The sequence below is a fragment of the Schistocerca cancellata genome, chromosome 4 (genome assembly GCF_023864275.1).
Source record: "Schistocerca cancellata isolate TAMUIC-IGC-003103 chromosome 4, iqSchCanc2.1, whole genome shotgun sequence".
NCBI lineage: Eukaryota > Metazoa > Arthropoda > Insecta > Orthoptera > Acrididae > Schistocerca > Schistocerca cancellata.
Genome location: NC_064629.1, coordinates 164,183,439 through 164,202,114, shown reverse-complemented (window position 1 = coordinate 164,202,114; position 18,676 = coordinate 164,183,439). Strand labels below are relative to the sequence as shown.

The following is an 18,676-nucleotide window of genomic DNA, read 5'->3' as shown; positions in this document are numbered from 1 at the left end:
CCACTACAAACACTCAACAGTGAACCACCAAAACAAATGACACAACATGAATGGACGTGGCTTGGGTACTTAAGACACCACTCAACTTTGACGTCCTGGGTCGGTGAGCCAATAAGCTCGTAGCGATCGGACAGCTCCACACATGCTCTGACACTGCGCAGGGACCACCAGTGGACCCATCTGACTGTGCCACACGGAGATATCCTCCTTGGTCCTCACGAACTGACTGACTCCCCTCAGCATGGTGACAACATATTAAATAGTCATCAGTGGAAATAATGCCAACTACACACACAACCTGACAAACACTTGCATGAAGACCTGAAAATTGGCCAACAGCAACTAAGCAAGCATGAAGACAAATTGGGAGTCGATGCGCACGCGCGCACACACACACACACACACACACACACACACACACACACACACAGAGAGAGAGAGAGAGAGAGAGAGAGAGAGAGAGAGAGAGAGAGAGAGCCAACCCATGAACAATCGCTGAGCCAAAGCACGTCGTCCGGTAGGACGACCAACCGACAATCCACCAAGACTGTGGCCCGGCCCAAGTAATGCGTGGTGGTAATGGTCGGGTGAGCTATGTTGATGCAGACCTCACTGCTCCAACCCAACTGCACTAGTGTCGCATTGCAACTCCCTGACTGGCAGGTCTGGACTGCGCTCTAGACGCGTTCGAACTCACTGTCAGCCTGAACTAGTGACCCGAACTCCCTTATGACAGACAATGACCAGGAAGTAATAGCAGCCGAGCAAAGATACTACGAGAGAGGATATCTCACACTCTACTGACTTGGTACCCAGTGTCACAATTCATAATGTTTTCCATTACCTTTATCTCTATTGACTCTCTTATAATACTGTCCCAATATCTGGAGATCTGTGCCAGATCCCTTCCTTATACTTCATGGAATGACTGAGTTCCAGGCAGTGCTCAACAATAGCTAATTTAGTTGCCTGGCTTAATCAGGTGTGCTTCTGATGTTCTTTGTGTCTGACATCCACTGCAGTATTGCACAGTGGCAAGATATATTATAAATGTTGCTTTTCGTAGTCCCAGGTCACCTGTAGTGGTATCATCAATGCCTACATCATGGCACCTGCCACCATGTATCCCATGGTCACATGTCTCATAGCACACACTCGGCAATTTTGGCTCATGTGCAGCGCTGCCCAGCTCGACAGTGCAGGCACAGCCCATGCACATAGCTGCTCCTGCAGGAAACTTAGCAATGCATGGCTGGTGCACCTACGTAAAACAGTTGCGCAACTGTACTGCACCTATCATGCGCTGTCACACATAGACTCATTGACAGCAGGCATGTACCTATGACACCAGAGCTCTGTAAGTGCACACAGCATCTCACTGTGGCGGCTTCATCTTAGACTTCACTACTGCTGATACCTCAGTGCCACACCATTTGGTTCACCCTCATCTGCACTCAACAATGCTTTGAACTGGACTATTCAGAGATTTCTACTATTCAGTACTCCAGATATTGTATTCATCCAAGGACGATGCTGATTGCCATCCCAGTGACAGTTCTAGCCCCATCACTGAAGTTGTATTATTCTGTTTACTGCCTTCACTTGTAGAGGAATAAACCTCCTTGATTACTCACACATTTTGTTATTTGTTGTTCCACTATTCACAGACATGACAAAATTGTGACAGAGGCTGCTTCTTGTGTTGGTTTCTGTTTTCTGATGTGATGGCATGTCCTTGCTTTCTAGTTCCGTGTCCATCACTTCCAAAATGTGATTATTACACTTGTTTTTCCTATTTTGATTGGGCAGCTTTCAGCTTTAGGTTTTGGAGGAGCTCCTCTTTGTTTCTTTGTCTTTTCTACATCTTGTTTTACTGGTCAGTTATTTTTTTTTGTCATGGCAGCCACCCACTAAGAGGAACCTGTGATGCTGCATGAACTTTCTAAGTGTCAGTCAGTGTAGTTTACTGAAGTGATGGATAAGGTGACATTGCTGTTGGAGGACCGACAGCTTCCGCAGCAAGCCCCACTTCAACATGTTGCCCAGGCTGCTGATAATGGCAGTGGACATGAACTGGCTCCTCTACAATTTCTATGCTACCACACAGGAGTGGGCTGAATACAGACTGCTGCTATTTCAACACTTCGTGGCGTGCAGCATTTCGTTTTATGTTCAGTGTTCATAATTCTTTTCTTGGATTGGCATAGATGTCTTGCACATTTGCATTAAACTTTTCCCCCTTACTCAGCCTGAAGTTTTCAAAGGAAGTGCCAACCTGCCCAGTCATATCAGCAGTGTTCATGGACTTATTGTGCATGACCTGCACATATACAGATGGTGGTAGTATTGTGCACACAAGGTATAAAAGGGCAGTGCATAATGTGGGCCACTTATGTAAGGAACTTAGAAAAATAATTCACCTTTCCCAAAAAAATGTGCGGCTCCTGTAAGGTTTGGTGACAGGTAGACAGTCAATCAAAAATGTTGCAGTCAGTGGACTGTAGCCCTTTTTTTGTGAGCAAGTAGCCAAGGTATTGCACTTGCTCCTGCGATAACTGGTATTTGTGTATGTGGCACTTGAGCCCTGCATCACACAATGTAGTAAAGAGGTACAAAGGTTGCACAGGTGGTCCTAACATGTAGTGCCCATGACACTGAAGTTATCAAGATAGTACAAGTATGGATGGAGGTTAATCAAAGGAACTGTAGTTCCTGTGTCCACCTGGAAACAGATATTCTGGTTTGCAATCATGAGGTTGAGAAACAACTTAGTGGTGAAAGGATTTCCCTTAGAAACAACTGCTTGAAGTTCATGCACTGTCCCTTGACATGAGGGGAGTGTCATCTTACTGCCCCAATAGCTGATGACAAACAGTTCAGAGACACCCATCTTTACCACAGTGGGCACAGTGTGGACAGCAGTTCAGACAGTCCACTTGAAGGTGTGTCATGAAGCAGTCAGACATGACAGGGGACCCTGTTATGCAAACAGGACATGTTAAGAGGTCATTGACATGTCCAAAATCAATGAACCACAACATCACTATTGGGGAAAAGACTTATGTAGAGTCTACCCATAAGTGGCAGCTGGACCACTGCTATTTGGGGTCGAGCCATGAGGCCTTCATTTGCTGCTTGCCTGATCTCAAAAGTGTGCATTTTTCAACAGATTGTCCAAGGAAGGGTGTCTAGTTTGAGGGTTGCAGTGCAAACTGTCAGATCTGCATCCAACTGGACCACTACATCTTGGGTCAAAGAATCTGCATATGAAGTTTATGCATATGAAGTAAAATCACTACATTGACTCAATCCTTGTAGATCTGTCACCCATAAGCAATAGAGCTGATCAGGTTGCTTGTGGTACTGATGAAACTCGAGGTGCATTGCGACCATGTGTAATCATTGTGAATAATAATTTGACAGCAATAAACACATCTCCTCAAATGTGAGAGTGGAGCCAACTTCTTTAGTAAGAAAAATATCTCTGGGGAAGCCAAAGAAAAGAAGAGTGACCATTGGAGTGTCATCCAGAACCCGAAAAACAGCAAAAATGCTGTTTCAGCTGCTACAAATACATGTCCCAACCTTCTTTGGCATCATTAAATGGCAGATATGTATGTGGGTATCTCTCTGTCAGGGAAGTGATTACAGCCTGGATGGGTTGGGAACCCTGAACCTGTAGGCGATTCTATGAACTGTGATTACCCGACATGAGCAGTCAATGCAGGAGGCAATATAAGAATTTGTACTGTAGTCTTCTTACAAAAACCTCTTATTTGTTTGACAAGATCATTATGTTAATACATTACTGATGTATATGGTGTCTGAGGTATTCCACTTGCTCCTGAAGAAACTGGCATTTGTATAAGCAGCACTTCAGCCGTGCATCGTGCAATGTAGTTAAGGGGTACAAAGGCTGCACAGATAGTACAAGAAGGGATGGATATGGTTAACTGTTCATGTATTTCTGGAAGTTTTAGCAATATATCATGCCATCTTCAGATCCATAAAACCAGGCAGAGGTAGTTACATCATGCAATGATCTACACCACTCTGTCACAATTCAAATGTAAAATGTGTGTAATGTGCATTATTGTAATACCTTGACTTTCTTGTGAACACTGTATATTCTTATTGGGACAAGACTGGGGTAAATTATTGTGTGATGTAACTATCGTTGTCCAGTTTTATAGATCGTAAGATGACAATTTATATTGCTGAAACTAGTAATCTAATAATGTATTGATATAGTGATCCCCAGTTCATTGCTGGGATCCTATGATATACAAAAAAGTTGTAGACATAGAGACAGATTATAATATGAATGCTGATTCTGCTTAGACAGTTGATGTCCTACATGGACAACGAGTACACCATAAGATGTGGATAACCAATAAGTTAAGCATTGGGTGCACCCTTGTTCCTAAATAATATACATTGACAGAAAAAAACTGCAACACCAAGAATGAGTTGTGCAACATAAGCAAAAGTTTGTAGGTGTGCTTCTACATCTGAAAGATTATATCTATTCAAATTCCACCCCAACAGCATAAGATTGGTGCTAGTAGCACCACTATGAAGATGCAAATCAGGTTAGCTTGAAATACATGCTGTAACAATTGTGAGCATCAGTTACCTTTAATATTGGATGTGGTGAGTTGATGTTAGTCAAGAAAGCCTTCAAGGCAACAAAGACACCATTATCAACAACTCGCTGAGTTTGAATGAGGGCTACGAGAAGCTGGATGTTCCTTCTGCGATACTGCAGAAAGATTTTACAGTAATGTAGCCATTGTACATCACTGCTGGCAGTGGTGGTCCAGGAATGTATGGTCGCAAAAAGATCAGGCACTGGAGGGCCACGTTGCACAACCAAGAGGGAAGTCCATCACATTTGGCGTATGAATCTGGCACATCGCACTGCATCTGCAGCAGCAATCTGAGCAGCAGTTGGCATCATGGTGACACAATAAACTGTTACAAATCAGTTACTTCAAGGACAGCTCGGAGTCAGATGCCCAGTAGCATGACTTTCACTGACCCCAAAGTACTGCCATTTGCAACTTCAGTGGCGTCATGTGAGACCTCATTGGAGGGCCGGGTGGAGATCTATTGTGTTTTCTGGTAAAATGTAGTTCTACCTCAGTGCCTGTGATGGTCATGTGTTAGTTAGGAGGAAGCCAGTTGACGGCCTGGAACCAAACTGTCTAAATGCTACACACATTGGACCTACACTGGGAGTTATGATATGCAGTGTGATTTCATATGACAGAAGGAGCGCTCTCATGGTCATTCCACATACTCTGAGTGCAAATTTATGTCAATCTGGTGATTCAGCCTGTTGTGCTGCCATTCATGAACAGTATTCCAGCAGATGTTTTCTAACAGGATAACTTTTGCCCAAATACCACTGTTGTAGCCCAATATGCTCTACAGAGTGTCTACATGTTGCTTTGACCTGCCCAGTCACCAGCTCTGTCTTCAAATGAGCTCATATGGGACATTATCAATGACAGCTCCAGCATCATCTACAAACAGCATTAACCGGCCCCATATTGACTGACCGACTGCAACAAGTACAGAACTCCATCTCTCAAACTGACATCTGGCACCTGCACAACACAACGCATGCACATTTGCATGCTTGCTTTCAACTTTCTGATTGTTATGCTATTTATCTTGTACTTACATTAACCTGTGATCTTGTAATGTTAATTGCTTGAATATGTTACCTAGGCAAATGTATTCCCACAATTTTATTGCTCTCGATTAATTATTTTTTGGAGTTGAGGTTTTTTTCCATTAGTGTAAATGACCTTCCGACAATTTTATATGATTGTTCAAAAACTGAAATGTTTCTGAATGACAAAAGCATACTAATCTAGGGCCCAAACACTACCCCATCACACACAGCACAGATAACTGAACAGGTCTACAGCCATTTCATAGCAGTCTGAGCCTCAATCATATTACGCAATTCAAAATAAATAAAAATTAACAGATGGTAGCAGAAACAGATGTTATTGGTTACACACTACATAAAACACTATGTTTAAAATTCCTTGAGGTCCATATGGATAACACGCAGAAACGTATCCAGCACATAGAATACAAAAAAGATCTCATCAAAGAGGTCAAATCAGCATTTTTTGCATTTCTCTCATTGTGATGACTTGAAGACCAGGGTGCTAGATTATTCTGCATACTTTCACTCCCTATTGTCTTACAGAATTGTCTTCTAATTCAATGAAGCTAATGTAAACAAAGTATTTATACAGAAAAAGTGAGCTGCAGGTATCAGTCACTTGGTTGCTATATATCACATATATTATGTACTTTTTGGAATGTGTCACAGTCTGCTGTACTTTAACGAAGGATGTTTTCATCATGTGATCCTTATTTTGATGTCAGCCTACCTGTGCCTTAAACCTGTATCAAAGCTCTGAATATGACAGATTAATCTGTTGAAACCAGTAAAGTGAAATTAAAATTTTTATGTAGCTGATGGCTGATTTTTAGTTTGGTGAAAAGAATTCTTTGTACACTAGATAACTGAAGATCATGCACAGGTCTCTCCTTTGTTCACCAAATCCTCATGTTTGTTCCCAGCACAAATATTTATTTTGCAACAGAATCATTTTCACAGTATGGGATATGTGTTATGGAAAATTTGAACAAAAACACACATCTAATCATTATGACAGTTCTTACATGTACATGTACTACAGCAGAGAATGTATAAATATATGATAAGAATTGTCAATAAAAAATCAACTCTAAGTTAACTTCTACACTGTTTCAAGCATATTATGCTGACATTTAACATAATTTGGTTTCCATCAGTTCATTCATTGACAGAAATAATTTTGGAGCAGTATACCATTGTTATTCTTACTTAATGGTTTTGTTTTTATTATTGATAATGGTAGTGTAGTATATAATATGATGCCTATGTTCCTTATACTACTGTAGCATTTACTCAGTCAGATGTACATTATCTTTTACGTGGGTGTGGTAATCATACACAAGATAAATCAGATCAAACAGATGCAGATCCTTATTTATGGATGAGACTGTCTAAAATGTTAATTCATGGGACAAGCAATAATCTTACAGTTCCTCCAAAATTGGTTTTGATGACGTATGTGGTTGTAATCATAGCATGACCTTTACAATCCATTTTTGTGTGACAAATGCTATATATTTCAACCCTCAAAAACAAATTAGCTCTTATCTCTGCATAAAAATGTTGCAAGAGACCAGGTTTACACCATCAGTGAACAATACAGGTACTGGTGGTACTGATGGAGGTAGATTTTAATGGAGATCATGAACAGAATGAAGAGAAGTGGACCTAAGGTTGAGCCTTGAAGGAGTCATGAGGCAACTGGTATTTCATCATGATGAGTTGTTATTCTTTCAGATATTATTTCTACCAAATGCCTTATGTTGCATAGATAGGGCTAAGCCCAGCCCTTGAAGACTCCTCTTATACCATACACATCAAGTTCACGAAAGAAAGTGAATAATCAGGAAAAAAGCCTTTATTGGGCCAAGTTCACTGATTTATTTACTTTTCTGAAAGCCAGAATGCTATAGTGTTAGTAAGGAGCTACTTTTCAAGAAAGACCATTGCCTGTGTTAACCTGATATTTTCGGTTGTTTTAAAAACAGTTGGGATGAGGGAGATTGGCCAATAGCTGTCAGCATCTGTCTTGTGAAAGACAACAAATTTGAAGGTTCTAAATGGTTCAGGCAAAATGCCAGTTCTTAAGGAAGAGTTGGTTATGCCACAGTGGTTTCACTGTTATTGTCCTTTTTATTGTGTGGACAGGTATATTGTCAAGGACACATGAGAGGGGATTATTGATGTTCCTAAAAATTTTGAGAATCTCCTTCACTGCTGCAAGAATTAGAAAAGTGATTTTTCATAAAAAGTGCATTCTAAGGAGCAAGATTTTGCTACAGGAGAGTAGCCTGCTGATAGACTGTCAGATATACCTGAAAAACATTTATTAAATGTAGTGCATATCTGTTTGGTACCTATTATTTGCTGGCCATTGGAATAGAGAGATTCTGGAGTTTTCAGCTGGGTTAGATATTGAAATTTACTATAAGATTATTTATATCTCTCATTGTGCTTGACATCTGCAAAATAACCTTAAACTCACCTTATAATACGATCTCATTATATTTAGATTTACAGAAATACACAATATCTTCATATCTGTTCATGAACTGGGTTATATTACCATCAGGTGAGTGCTAGATGCAGATTATCATTACAGTATTCCACTTGATTTCCATGCCACAGTATTCATACTTCTTAACAGCATTTCTTGTTGAGCATAAAAATCCATTTAACTGATTTTAGTTATTTACAAAGTGACAATATGAGATGGAAAAAAAATGAACAATTTGTCTCCTTGTCTAGGTTTTTATTTTCTTGCAGTCTAATGCATAGGTCTTCATAAAAGTGCTATTACGCGTCAAACAAGTAATTGAGCATTCCTGTAAGTTCAACAGACATGTAAAAGCACACTTCATGAGCTACTCCTTCTATAATTCAATTCAAGAATATAAGTTTCCTATTAACCGCATGTCAGCTAGCAATATTCTTTGCAAACAGGTCCCTACTCTTTATTGTATCACATCAATATGATCATACATATATTAACACAGAAGTAAAAGATAAGTATTGGCTATTTAATGTATGGTAATTGAGGAACCAGATTTAGTTTTAAGTGAGGCCTTTCTTGTTACTTGTATGTTTTAAATTTATACTGAGTGAGCACTGTTCATTTACAGAAGTTTAACAGTTCTGGTAGTTGATTATTAATGCAGTTTCTAACACCTGATTCACTTAGTTAATGATTACCTAGACTGTCTCCTCATATCAGTCTTCCTGCATGATGAGATCTGTGGAACTGGACAAATGACCATCTGTCTTTTGTTTTGACAGACAATGCAACTGTTTTTTAGTTTTCTTCAGAAATAGATAATATGTTTTTTTTTTTTTTTTTTTTTCATGTTAACTTGAAGCAAATTCTCTTTAATGCTAATGAATACTGGTCAGTGTTTGGGTTGTAGGTTACAATTCATATGTGGTAATCTCTGTTTGTCCTAAAAGGTGACTGGAAGGGGAACCAGTGGCCATCAGTATAAGTGCCCCCCCCCCCCCCCTCAGTGTCACGAACAACCTCCTTCAATGGTGGATAAGTGAATTGAGGTCAAGGCACTCTTTCATCATTGAAATGAGAACTACCCGTACAGACAGACGAACCAATGCATCTGGGTCAGTGACGTAGAATGGACAAGGCAACGAGAAACCACCATATGAAAGATGTCTACGATATCCCAAGTAAAATGCAACCATGGAAATTGATATTCATGAGACATTACCTGCTGGTCATGGATCTTGGAATTCGAGATCTGGCAGGAGAGGTAAATAAGGCTTCTCAGATCATTATCAAGCGAAATCCCTCTAAAACTGTCATGAAGATGGGAACACGAAATTTATGGATGATATTGAAAGTGGGAAACCTGGGTAAATTAAAAGGCCAAATAAGGAAGAACGAGACAGATATATTTTTATTTTATTTACTTAGCACCCGTACTATCACATTCATGACATTGGACTTGGAAAAGTACAGGACAGCATAAAATATTACATATTTACATAATGTACAAAATCTTATCATTGGTATCAACACATCTTTATAACAAAAACATTATTCTGCTTAGTTTGATTATAAAATTATACACGTACATACAGGTAGAATAAATACTAGCGAAACCCCTTCGCTGATTTTACTAAAACTATTATACCAGTACTTGTAACACAGCACAAAAACTAGGTGGATAATTAGGTACATACATGGCTGAAAGATTTTGTTTTTATCTAGGAATGGTTTATAATTATGAATTTTTGTTTAGAGAGTTATGAAGCAGACCTACAGATTTGAGCAAAATTCCAGGTATTCATTAATGCTGTAGATGCTGCTGTTTCTTAGTAGATTTTTAGTCCTTTTTTAAATGTGTTAATGTTTGGTATTTTTTTATGCTATCTGGCAATGCACTGTACAGAAGTTTTGGTTTGTAAACAGCACCGTCGTGATATATTGATTTTCTGTGCACATCCCTATGATAAGTCATCCCTGCTCCTTGTTAGATAATTGTGGATCTCACTATTCAAAGCTGAAACTTGATGGTTTTTAATGAAGCAGATGCTTTCAAATATAAATACAGATGGTAAGGTCATGAATTTTAATTCCTTAAAGATACCTCTACACGGTGCTCTGTAAGCAGCATCACTTATTAATCTTACAGCTTTCTTTTAGAGCTTAAAATTGTAAAAGAGGTATTTCCCTAGAAAACTATACCATACTTCAGCAGACTATGCATGTATGTGTAATAAGCACTTAACACTGTTTCAGTATTGCAGCAAACTTTAAGCACTCTTAATACGTAACAGTACTTGCTTAATTTTTTGTTAAGCATTTCTACATGTTTTTCCACCTTACATGCTCATCCACCCATAGTCCTAAAATTTTTTATGTAATTCTTTTGCTGAATTTGGCTATTCGATAACGTGAATTTTACATTGGTCGTATTTTTGTTCCTTATATGGTTTAAGTTCATCCACACAGTTTTCTTGTCATTGACAACTAGACAGTTATCTTTAAACCATTTTTCTGCCACTTCTGCTGTTTTGTCGATTTTTTGCTGCATCTCATAATCATTCTTCCCTTTCATAATAAAGCTGGTATCATCAGCAAATACTATGGTATCAGCTTATGGAAACTGTTGTGGTAGGTCATTAATAAAAATCAAGAATAACAATGGTCCCAATACCGAGTCCTGGTAGACCTATATGGCACAAGACGGGGAGGAAATGGAAACCTCTACAATAATAAGTTTAGAGTAATTTATTGTGATAGTGAGAAAAGAGGAAAGCATAGAGTGGCAGTTATAATAAGAGGAAAACAGTCAAATAATGTAGGCAATACTTACCAAGTCAGTGATTGGTTAATGATTGTTAAGATAAAACAGTACACCTGTGAACTTGGTAATCGTTCTGATATATTTCTCAACACTGGCTCATGAGTTGGAAGAAGTGGAGACTGTGTGCGAAGATATTGAAGAACTGGTAAAACTGACTAAAAAATGGCAGTATTGTAAGAATGAGCAGTCCTAATGCAGTAGGGGGATCCCATGCAGAAAATAAGACAGTAGGAAACTTTGGCTTGGGGGAAAAACATGGAAGAGGTGAAAATTTGGTTGATTTCTGCAATCAAAATACAGTCAACACAAACACATTATTTGAAGTTTCTCTTAGAAGAAGGTACACGTGAGAGGTGCCACATAAAACACAGTTTTGGTTAGATTACATACTAATGAAGCAGAGGCACAGAAATCAGATAAAATTATGCAATCGTTATCCAGGTCCGGAAATAGATAGTGACCATACACTAGTGTTAGTCGTATGCTACACTAGATTTGAAAGAACTAAGAGAAATGTCAAATGGAAATGGAGAGTGAAATATTGAAAGAAAAAGCAACAAAGATGTCTTTTGAAGAAAGAATCCACAAAACAGCTAATGGAAAAGATTTATCCAAGATAATTCTGAGTGTTAGCCTTGCACTTCACAGTGGTTTGCAGATTTAAGGCCTGGCATGATAAAATATCAGAAATGAAACATATTCCCAAGCTAAAGGAAGGATGTGATGCAAGGCTGATAATAGAAGCAAGCTAAATATCGAGGAGAAACCAGATACCACTCACATACAGGAAACATGTTATACTGCCTACTGTCATTGGGCAAGTAACAGATATGGCACAGACTACTGACAATTATCTTAAACTTCCGGCCTGAGACACTGCAGTGTTTCGCAAAAAGACTGGCCACTATGTGTAGCAATAAGTAAACCTTGGACTGTACTGGCTCTGAGCACTATGCGACTTAACTTCTGAGGTCATCAGTCTTGGACTGTACTACCGGTCAATTTGTTACCAAAACCTTTATTTGGCTTTCACATTCATTCGTTTCGCCATCTCACAACCAAATCGTCATCTTTCAACCAAACCTATACCGCAGGCTGTGTTAAGATCAATCTGTCACCACAACCAGAATTCAAGGGACGGGGGTGAGGGTGGCCAATGCCACACTATAACCTACATGGATGTTACCAAGAGTGCAGTGGTAAATTTCAGAACTATAGTCACAAATACGTGAGTATCCGTAGAATCTGTGTAATAAGTGGAATATTATCACAGAAGCGTGAAAGCTTCGTTTTAATTATTAACAACAAAAGATCATAAAAATAAAAACAAAGCAAGAATCCACATCGAATATAAAACATTTACTAGAGTAGTCGGCCCCTGCTACTTTTTTAAGGCAACGAGTATAGGTCGACGATGATTAATCGGCGTTACGAACGTAATCGGGGGCAATTTCAAACGTTTTCTGCGTACTGGTACTGACCCAAGACGCATACACTGTATTTGTATGACAGAGAATTTGAAATAACCGCCCTCGGAAAACACGATAAATAGTCACTATCACTTCCAGATTGGTGGTTTTCTTGCTCTCTCTCAAAGAAAACGTATTTTTCCTTGAACGGACTAAGAAGTACTAGCAATCAAGCACCTACAATAGCGTTTGTGCATTGAGAGCAATACTGGGAAATAGAAAAACAAGTGCTCCGCACATGACTCCATGGATAATAATATAACGGAGTTTACCTTCGCACCGCTGTTACATGCAGAAATAACTTTCTAGAAATGATAATAAATGGCAAATTTAGAGAGATTCCAAAAATACAGAACAAGAAATATGTTTTGGGTTTTTTCAGCGTATTGGTGTCACGATAAATTGTTTTAATTATATGATAGTTTATAAATAAAACATAATCATTATATATTGCCATGGCCATACTTCGAAAGATTTCGAACCTTTACTTTGTAATTTCATTTAACAATGTATACATTTATTCAAGCCTTTTTGGGCAAGATACGTAAATATAACTTCTGTAGAACAAACGGTGATATCGATAGCACCTCCTTTTAACAGACACTTTGCTTTTCTGCCGACCAGAGAAGTTCCGTGCAGTATTGTCTTGACGTACGTATGTTGCATGTGTTACTCTGTACGGTACTCACGTTATTGCAAGCGTGAGGGACAGATGCGTTAGCCATCTGGGGCTGGATAATGACGTGACGCTGTGTTTCTTCAATACACAGAAATATCGGATACGTTGTTGACGTGTGTCAGTTAATAACAACGAAAACTTGGACGATTCACCGCGTCAACGCTCACGGGCCACACTTCCTTATACCAGTAGTCCTCTAAGGTAGGTGAAAGTGTGCATAATTGCATTGCAATATACGAGAAATAAGTCTTAATACATTCCATCCTAACTTTTGTAATGAAATGTGCTTTGCACAACTGTTGTCCTTTTGAATTGGTACCCTTCGTTTCACAGAGTTATGATTTCATAGTTTTAAAGAAACGGCGAAATAAATACAGCGTTGAAGGAGTACTGATAGTCACCCTTAGGAGAAATGCAGGTGAACGTCGTTTTACATTTGATCTACACTGGCAGTACCGTAGTTCCGCTTTCAAAGCAACAAATCTTAATAAGAAAGAGATATAGTACGTTCGATGCTCTGGCCGAGTATGATGTCTTAGAATACATGAAATCATTGTGGACAAATTTTGTACTAACTAGTGAACAATTTATCAGACGTCATGTTTCCCCAACAGCGAACATCTGTATACAATTAAAAACCAGTGAAATATCCTAGTGCATCTTGTGGAATTACATACTATCTGTGGTACAACTAAAATACCTTTTCGTTCTGTTCAGTGATGTTGCTTGTGGAACAGCGTGTACAATCATTAACTCCCGCTATTTCCCAGTAATCACCCAGTTCCCATAGAAACCCTTTATCAGCGTTTACTAATCAAAACTTAATAGTGCTTGTAGCTTCCAATGTAATATCTTTGGCGGAGAAGACGCGCCAAGTTCGTGTATACAAATTTTTCCTATAGATGAATTGTTTTTAATATTATGTTGCTGAAGAACATACGACGGCGTATGGGAGTTCATAAAAATCACGAATCTTTAATGATGTGAATGGCAAACAAATTTGTGGTTATGTAAAAAGAGTTCCTTCGTGACGCACATTTTTCGCGCAATGGAGATAACAGGAACAATCGAGCAGTAAGTTTTGGCATGATATAATTGTACTCTAATAGGTGTTCTTGCACATACGGTGTGATACTGAACTTGTATGGATTACCACATGATATGTGTACTTACACATATCTGTCTTAGACAGTTATTACGAAATAAAGTAAAAAAGCTAACGAAGACATTGAAAATGGGGTTAATGATTTAACTTCCCTGATTATTTAGAAGAAGGGAATACCGTCTCGTCGTTGACCTCTAATCTGATAACTTACACTAAATACAAACATAAAAAGGAAATACAAATTTGGTTTAATTTCACTGAGAATTAGTGAAAGTAAACCAAACATGAACATACATATGACTGTAAGTATTGTTAACGTATTCGTTGAAGTCTACAGATGCTGGTGCAAACAGACGTTTCTAATTGTTGTTTGTTGTTGTTGCAGGTAGATGACAGTATCGTCTCTAGTTACTACTCGAAAAGATGACAGAAACACAAGCCATAATTGTTGAGTGATATTACTTTACACCGGGATAAATGTGATGAAAGAACTGGCTAGAGCGCAGAATTATGTGAGGGAGAAGCTACATTACATCGTCAGCCTTTCTGTATCATCAAACTTCCATACTTCTGTTACCCTTTTTAAAATGCCTTGACAAAGCGTGACATCATGTAATTAAATGTAAGAAAGATCAGTTAGCAGAAATAGTACTGCTCATATTCCCCGATGCACCCTTCTCCCCACTCCCTGCTCGTCCTCTCATCAGGCAATGCCCTGAAGGAGACCTAAACCTGTAGTCCTGTAAAATGTCCATCCGAAACTCTCTGGGAAGATGGAAGGAATCCAGTACACCCAGGAGTAATGACCAAACGTAGGTAGACTGTTCATTCCAGAGGCTCATAATGATGAGATGCTTAAAGACGTGGTATGTGACAGAAAAACGAAAATTCGTGCAAAAGAACTGATCGATTAATGTTCCTTCTACAAATAGTGGACCTCAAGAATGTGCAAAATGCCAAATTGCATACATTTATTTTCGCTTGGACATTAATTGAAAAGCTCACGAAAAACATTTTAATGTGTGCATACAAAAATGCACAAGATAATTCTTTGGCTGTTGTAATCAAGCGTCGTCAAAACAAAAAGTTTACAAACCTTTCTCACACAGATTGCATTACACAACTGAAACGGTATCTAACTCAGACATTACACACGTTTGATCCTGCTATGAAATTCTTCAATGAAGTAAAAGGATTTAGCTGCTAATAACTCGTTAGGGTCCCCTTAAACTAATCGTTATTAAGATGCTTACCATTCTTCTAGGTGTTGTGCCGCGTTATTGTATAAAACATAAACTATATAACCGTCGTGCCAGCCATATTACAACGGCAAGACTTATCTTTGTTAATAGTTAAACTTATATTTGCTGGCAAGTTACTGAAAACGGTTGGTATTTAGGCCTTTATGAAGATTAGTCTAATGCCTAGTACTGATTCTAAGAATTAATACTCCAAAAATTTCTGTTCAAAACTCTTTTTGGAAGTATGCTCGATTTAGTTTTTGCCAATATATTTGTATCATCTGCTAACAAAACATTTGTATATGATAAAATTACTCTAGAAAAGTCATTAATTTACATGCGAAAAAAAATTAGGTCCTGAATTGGAACCTCATGGGACACCACATACAATTAATTCCCATTCGGCTGAAGGTTATTAGCTTAATGCAGGACTCTTTCCTATTGACATACTTTGATTACTATTAGATATTACTTGAACCATTTTGCAGAATTTACTGAGACCTCATAATATTATAAATTACCGAATGGGATGTTGTGATTTACACAGTACACTGCATTTAATAGGTAATGGAATATACCAGTACCATACAATTTGTCTATTCTCATTGCATGTGTAATATCCTTCGCAATATAAATACTGTTTAGAAATCCAAACTGCGACTTGACATCACTAGCAGGGATGTCTGAAATATTCTGGAGACTGGAATTCGTTTCTAATATCTGTCTCATAACTTGACTGGGCCTTCACAGAGGTTCTACATCTACATCCATTTTCTACAAAGCACAGTGAGGTGTATGGCAGAGGGCACTTTCCATTGTTTGACATATTGAGGTTTCTTCCTGTACCATTCACATATGGAGTGCAGAAACATTGACTGTTTTAATGCCTATGCGCAATCTTCTATTTGCGATGCATACGGGAGCGATACATAGGAAGCTGTAGTATATTCCTAGATTCCTCACTTAATACTGGTTCTTGAAACTTCGTTAATTGGCTTTTGTGAGACAGTTAACGTTTACCTTCAAGTACCTCTCATTTCAGCTTTTTGAGAATTTCCATGGTACTCTGTTACGACAAAAAACAAAACTTCAGCCATTTCTGCTGCCATTTTATTGTATACATCCAGTATCCTATGTTAGTCCTACTTGATACGGGTCGCATACAGTTGAGCAATATTTTAGGATGGGCCACACGGATGATTTGTAAGAAGTCTGCTATGCAAACTGCATTTTCCCAGTATCCTACCTAAGAAATGGAGTCTGTCGTCTGTTTTTCTTACAACTGGTCCTACGTGATCATTCTATTTCATATGCCCACAAACTGTTACACCCAGATATTTATACGAGTTGACTGATTCCAACTATAGTATATTAATTTATACATTTTTCAACATTTAAAGCAAGTAGCCAATCTTTACACCACTTTGAAGTCTTAGTAAGATCTGTGTGGATGTTTGTGTGGCTGTTTTTAAGGTAGTATTTCGTTATAGAAAACTGCATCATCTGCAAAAGTCTGACGTTGCTATTACTATTGTATCCCACATCATGACTACACAACATGAATAGTAAGGATCATAACACACTTCGCTGGTGCACACATGAAGTTACTTTTACATGTGTTGATGACATTCCATCCAAAGTATCATCCTAAGTCCTCCCTACACATTAATCCGTAACTGATCACAAATTTCATCCATACTTTAGGTAATAAACGTTACTGTGGTGGTTAGTAAAAAGCTTCTCGGAAGTCAAGAAATACTGCATCCACACGTTTGCCTCAATCCATGGCTGTCAGTATGTCATGTGAAAAGAGCACAAATTAGGTTCCTCATGGTCGTTGTTCTCAGAATCCATGTTAGTTGGCCCTAAGAAGGTCATTCTCTTAGAGACACCACATACGAAGTTTAAATCCAGAATACTTCCAAGATTCTACAACATATTGACTAAGTGATGTCGGACAATAGTTTTGCGGGTCACTTCTGCTGCCCTACTGCTGTGAGCCATTCTTTCTTCCATCCACTGGGCACAGTTTTTGTCTGAGCTATCTACAGTGTATTATGTTTGAGGGAAGAATTAACTTAAGCTACAAATTTCCTATAGTAGCTGATAGAAATTCCATGGAGGCTTGTTCAGCTTTAGCGATTTCAGATGTTTCTCAACACCACTGATACTAATATTGTATCATCTTTGCAGTGGTGCAAGAAAGAAGCTGGGACAGTACTCCTGGTTCATCCTTTTGAAACCAACATTTAGAAACGAAGTTTATAATTTCTGCATTTACTGTACTACACTAAATTTAGATATTTTTTACATGGTAGGAGGGGGAAGTTGCAATCGGTTTTTCAGAAACATTCTGCCATGGTTGTCACTGAAGATTCACGGACTGCCCCTTTGAATGCCAAACGTGGTTTATTTAGCATCTCCATAACCATAATCTGTTTTGTTTTATACGTGTTGTGCAGCAGCCAGTGCTTGTGTAGAAGCTTCTTTACACTGACTCTATACCATGGAGGGTGCCTCCTTCTATGAACTGTTGTGTTAGGTACATTTCTATTCTATCTATATTAATAATTAGAAGCTGAATTACGTTTTACTCCAGCAGTATCATCATAGAAGCAATCGCTTAAGGAGTCAAATCATACAAAACGTTCTTTCATAGTTTAGAAAATCATGGTATATACTATCTGTTTCAAGCAAGGATGTATCTTTCATATTATGACGGAACACCTTAATTTCAGGGATTACTGTAGTGTGAGAACTTCGTTTAACACTGGTATGAACTAAGTAACATGCACTGTTTGACTGCTCTGAATAGTCTCTTGATGACCTCTTTGAAATGATGCGAAACAGACCAAACTAAACCTTCCATTAGCGAGATCTTGATAATATGGATGAGCATTATGACTTGTTTGATCCTAGTGATCTTTGTGGGGGTGTATTAACTTTACCGTATCAGGTTGCCCTGAGTGGAATGGTTAGGACGTCCACACAACCTCGTGGGGACAAATGAGTTACTATTTCAATAAATGAGCAATGACACTGATGCAAAATAGTATTAAATTAAGAGGCTTGCAACAGTCTATGAACCACGCTACATTTTGTCTTTTTGCTCAGTAAGTGGACTCGAGAAGACAGGTTCTCTGACCAAACCTGGAATTAGTTATTCATGTAAGCTATT

General features: G+C 38.5%; 1 protein-coding gene across 2 annotated transcripts in view; it reads left to right on the top strand.

Annotated features, from left to right (window-relative positions):
• The first annotated feature begins 13,113 nt into the window (after positions 1–13,113).
• LOC126185146 (transcription factor CP2) overlaps positions 13,114–18,676 on the top strand; it is an 838,084-nt gene continuing 832,521 nt past the window's right edge. For both annotated transcript variants that reach the window (XM_049927991.1, XM_049927987.1), the window contains exon 1: positions 13,114–13,353. The gene's annotated coding sequence lies outside the window, so the exon portion shown is untranslated. The remainder of the gene's footprint in view (positions 13,354–18,676) is intronic.